Genomic DNA, 5,431 nt, shown 5'->3' with positions numbered 1-5,431 from the left:
TACTCAGTACAGAAGTAGGTGTCTCCTGCTTTGGGCAACTTATGCACATGATCCCATTTACTAAATAGATATTTTAGGAAGTTTAAACATATTTGGTTATGGGAGAGAAGCTGAGGCAGAAGGAGGAAAAAGAGTGAAATGGTGCTAAATCATTAGACACTAATTTGGAGTTGAAATAGAATGGCAGTAAAACATACAAATCTATATGAATCTATAGTCAATAGTCCACACTTGCACATGACACTTGCAGAAATTCAGATTAGAGGCAATTCATTAGGAACATAACTGTCACAATTAGGAAGGCATCCCTGTGCCATGCCAGGAAGTTCTTGATATTTTATGATGTGTTAAAAAGAGAAGACCTAGTGCCTCTCAGCTTAGGTGAGAACTGCTAGCAGTGAAGTGGATCCCTGAAGTGGATCCAGCAGGCCCATGGTCTTGGAGGACTCTTAGCTCCCAGCCAGGGGCACTTCTTTAGCGGTTCCTGTCAGAGAAGGGGACGGCCCCCTCTGTCATGTGACAGTTACTAACTCTGGTTAGGGTGTGGTTAAATGTTAGGCTCAATGACTGGAAGGAAGGATTTTCTTTCCCTGTATCTTCAGCTTGACTGATAAGTTGTCCACCTTATCTCAACATCTGCCAGCAACCTAAGAAATGGTCCATTTGCTTACAGAGGTAGGAATCATACATTCTTATTTAGAACTGCCCCTCTTTCTTAACTTTCCTGTAATCGCTCACCCACTCTCAACCTTACATAGGTTACCAGTGAAAGCAGATGGGAAAGAGGTATGATTGTTGTCTACCTGGAAGCGAGACGGAGGCAGACACTCTTCAGGCATTAGTGAACTGGTGTCCCCAGGCAGCTGTGTAAAGACTTTAAACCAAATATTTTACATTTGGTGAAATCTTTTGCACATGTGCTGGAGTATTTGCTTTTCCTATGTAACAGTACATTCAATAAGGCATCAGTTCATGGTTTTTTGCTGAAGTAAAACCCAGTGGCTAGTCTAATAACAAAAGGAACTGTAGGACAGATAGCATTTTCTTGATTATTTTTATGTTTTAAAAGTAAAATATAGACTTAATTTAGCTTTTGAATTAAAGAGAAGTCTTATTCCTGGCTATTTAGACATAGCAGAACCTTAAAATTGTATAAATATGGCAAATAAAGCTCTTATATCTTCAACAGAATGTAATTAGTGAATATATTATATGAAAAATTTTGTAGAGCAAGAGTATTCATTTAGGTTAAACTAGTCTATGAATTGATTTTATAACCTATTTCTATTCCCGAGTTTGTTATATTTAAAAAATGATCCAAAGATGTGCATTTTTGTTTAGTAGTATATCAGTGTTACTTTAATGATTCTTAGCAAAAAGATAAAGATAATTTTACCCACTCTGGTATATGCTACATTTATTTGTTATCTTCTTTCAATTCAAAATTGAAAGAGAAAATTCATCTTCAAGTGATTTCTTCCAAAGTTTCTGTCATCAACATGAAGATAAAAACTATTTCATCTATTCAAACTTTTGTCAAGATTTAACACTCTTTGAATTTCTTCTACCAATTTATTTTCTTTCTTTATTGCAGAAGAGTCTTTCTGAATACTAAAAAGGGAAATTCATACCCCAGGTTACATATATTCTCAAATTTCTTTAGACATTATTGAGAAAGGAAAGATGTAGGGAGCTTACTGGTCAGAGAAGATGAAAGACATGAATTTCCCTTTATGATGAAAGCTGAAAGGATGACTGGGTACAGAGGAGCTGGCAGTGGCTTCCTGCTCTTCAAGCACAGAACAGGGCTCTGTGGAGCCTGGGAACGGGAGTGGACAGACCTGCCCGTACTTCCTGTAGCATGTTGGGCAATCACCTAGCAGCCCTGACTCTCCCTTTTCTCACTTCAAAAGTAAGACAGTACTTAACTCATTAAGTAGTTATGAGAATTAAACTAAACGATTTAATATAACTAGAACACTTAGTAGAGATCAACATCATTTTTGATAAAAGGTATATATTATCAATTTTAAGCTTCTAGGCCCTTCCCTAAGGAGAAATTATTCTCTGCTTAGGTTATTTGTGATTATCCTGTTAGAAAAGCAGCTGGATGTAATTTATATGAAAAAGCCTTTCTGATGCACAATTTGGTTAGTTGGTCACAAAAATTTAAGAATTATGAAAGTATTTAGAGTTTATAAGATTCAGTGCCTTCAAAGCAAGTAGATTTTTTTTTTTTCACCTTCAGATCTGGTTTATTAGTAGAGTTGGTTACATTCAAAGGCTGTGGCTTGTTAGATGTTTTTCTCTAGAGACTAAGCCCCCACCTACTGAGGAGACAAACCATCACCAAGGCCCCAAGGTGAGACAAGTCTCTGTAAGTCTCTGCCCCTGCAGTTCAATCCCCTGGGTAATCACCCCCCAGGTAGCAATGGGAATGGGGCACTGACGGCTGGGATGTAGGCACTGGGCACCAGCAACGCAGGCACCTGTGCCCCACAGACCAGTTAGTGGACATCATTGAGCTGCCGTGCCACATCCAAGATGTTCTTGGCTCCTTTGTTCAGCAACAAGGTGGCCAGGCTGATGCCCAGGCTCTCAGCAGCCAGCTGGGCTTGTTGTGGAATGTTCCGGGCAGTGATGCCCACCAGCTGTGGATCATCCTCAGGGCCATCTTCATGCTGGGCAGGGACATGGATGGTGGCCTGCATGATCTCTTGCATGCTATCTGTGCCATTCAGACTCCAGACTCCTCCAGTCAGGTATAGTCGCCCATCCTTCATAGCTGTATGCTCTGCCACTGGCACACTGCAGCCTCCTTCCAGGTGCCTCAGGAAGGCCTGTTCAGCAATGCAGTGAAGCAGAGTCTCAGGATCATGCAACACCCCCACCAGATCCAAGATGTCCTGGTCCTTGGCTCGAACTTCCACTCCCAGAGCCCCCTGACCCGCACTCTTCAGGGTGCAGGATCTGCCCCACCCGGTTCTGCCAACCCATGCACTGCAGGCCAGCTGCAGCCAGGATGACGGCACCGAACTCCTGCAGTTCATCCAACTTCCAAAGCCGTGTGTTGAGGTTTCCCCGAATACTCTTGAACTCCGGATGTGGGAACTTTCTCTGCAGCTGGGCCGCTCTCCGCAGGGAGCTAGTTCCCACCACGCTCTTCCCTGGCAAGGTTTCTAGGGTCTTCCCAACAAATTTTGGGTGAAAGACAACAGCATCAGAGGGGCTCTCCTGCTTGCAGATGGCTCCAATGGTGAAGCCAGGAGGAAGCACCGTGGGCAGGTCCTTCAGGGAGTGAACAACCAGGTCCACTTCATTCCTCTCCAGTGCATGTTCTAGCTCCTTGGTAAACTCTCCAGTCTTGGAGAGAGCCGTATCAAGAATCTTGTCCCCTGTGGTGGACACAGCAATGATTTCAAACTGCGAGCCTGGGTATAAGGCTTTCAGCGTTGCCACCACACTGTCCGTCTGTATGCAGGCCAGCTGGCTCTTGCGGGTACCCACGTGAATCACTCTCATCTTTGGGCTGTTTTCTTCCTGCAGAAAAAGTCCCGAGGTCACAGTCCCTGCTGCTCTCAGTGCTCCTCAACACCTTGTCCAAGAACCAGAATCACTGGCTTGGAAGAAAGGAACCTCAGCCCCTGGCCTGTGGCCAGCTGAGCCTCAGAGTGGGAAAGCAAGTAGATTTTAAAAAGTGTCCCTCTGGGACTTCCCTGGTGGTCCATTGGTTAAGACTCCGCGCTTCCATTGAAGGGGGCACAGGTTCAATCCCTGGTCTGGGAACTAAGATCCTATGTGCCGCGTTTTGTGGCCAAAAAAAAAAAAAAAAAAAAAAAGTGTCCCTCAAGGCTTTCCGTCTTCTCCAACACAAGGAATTGCTGCACATATTCTGATGACTGTCTCAGGCAGAAAGAGTCAACTAGCAGAAGATGTCATAGAAACACATCATACCCTCGTACGGCACATGTATGTAATGTTGTCATTGTAAAAATTTAGTTTTTACTGATGTAATACTTGCTTCTATTTATCCCTCCTTTTAGTGGCATCATGTCTTATTCACTTTTGTACACTCACACTACATCTGGTATTTAGTAGGTTATCGATATCGATATGATATTCTTGCTGAAAAAAATAAATGCACGAATAAGTAAGTAAAAGGGTACAGAGATGACCACTATACTTTACGGACATGCTTGGACATCTTTCCTGTAACAGAAACTAAACTATTTTCCTCCACGACTTAGTGACTAAAACCACCAGCTTTCCCCTCCACTGCTGCCAGGAAGAACTGTTTGTTACTTACTCATACCCTAATCCCTTTTCTCACTGCACGATAACCTACCAACCTGCTGAGGAGGGCTAGCAATTATAAAACAGCAATCACTCTTTTAGTACAGTGATGGTTTTCAACTGTATTTTGAGGGATATGAGCTTTTGAGGTTGCTCAGAGGCCAAGTTGATCCAGAATCCAACTCAGGGAGATAAAGGTAAAGGGGCTGAGGAGAAGTCCCAGCTCATGACAGCTTCACCTCATCTCCTCTGCTTTCATCTGTTTTATACATTGAGGCTACATGCAAGATTCTGCTTGAGATACAGGATGCACTACTTAAAAAGTTTGAAGACTGAGTTCATGATTATACAAAGTATTAAATAGATTTACCTTCTGGAGTCAATGCAAGAAGACAATCTTGAGTTCTCCTAACACCCAGGCTAACTTTTGAGTCATCAGAGCAAAACATATTAAAAGGTAGTGCTGAGAGATAATCCTGGCATATCTGGATGTCTTCTGAGCAAAAAGCATTGATAGCTTTGTTCAAGGAGATTTGCAGATCTTCTCCAGGCAGGGAGCAGATTTGCTTATTCTCCAGGATAATGAAGCTGGTTTCCTTCTATCCTTGGAGATAGTCCAGGGTGATAAAAATGATCTCTCTCTCTCTGAGTCAGAAGGTAGATTTGTTTCCTGATCAGAATAATAAAGATATTGCCTCTCTCTCTGTAGGGGTGGATGGACAGGTTTACTAATAGCTCCTTTAATAGATTGGGTTTTTTTCTAAGCGTGAGCTTCCTTGCTATGACACAACTGTCATAACTGTGCGTGCAGTGTCTACCTGGCCTGGACACTGGGCATGAAACTTGTGGGGCAAGAGGAACGAATGTGAAGATGAAGCTCATGCCATCTCCTCTGCCAAGTGTTACAAACTGTAAAAATTCAGGTGGGCTCATCGTCTCCTTACTGGCTGCATCCACAGGAGTCCAGCAAGCTGACCCAGCAGGACATACTTGGCTGCTCGACAGGTGGGACCTTCACTGACCAGGAGTACCTTACCTGAAAGGTCCATTCCCACTCTTACCTATGCTGGGAGAGCCCTTAGTCATGTGATAGACTTTAGTGTTCATTCACGCCTTTGAGCTAACTATGTACAACTAT

The 5,431-nt window shown here is 43.2% G+C and overlaps 1 pseudogene; it reads right to left on the bottom strand.

The window, feature by feature from the left end:
- Positions 1-2,507: 2,507 nt before the first annotated feature.
- On the bottom strand, positions 2,508-3,522 carry LOC137769306 (porphobilinogen deaminase pseudogene; annotated as a pseudogene).
- Positions 3,523-5,431: the final 1,909 nt, after the last annotated feature.

This window comes from Eschrichtius robustus, chromosome 9, assembly GCF_028021215.1.
Source record: "Eschrichtius robustus isolate mEscRob2 chromosome 9, mEscRob2.pri, whole genome shotgun sequence".
Classification (NCBI taxonomy): domain Eukaryota; kingdom Metazoa; phylum Chordata; class Mammalia; order Artiodactyla; family Eschrichtiidae; genus Eschrichtius; species Eschrichtius robustus.
Note: the sequence above shows the minus strand (reverse complement) of the source record. Positions and strands in the feature narration are given on the sequence as shown.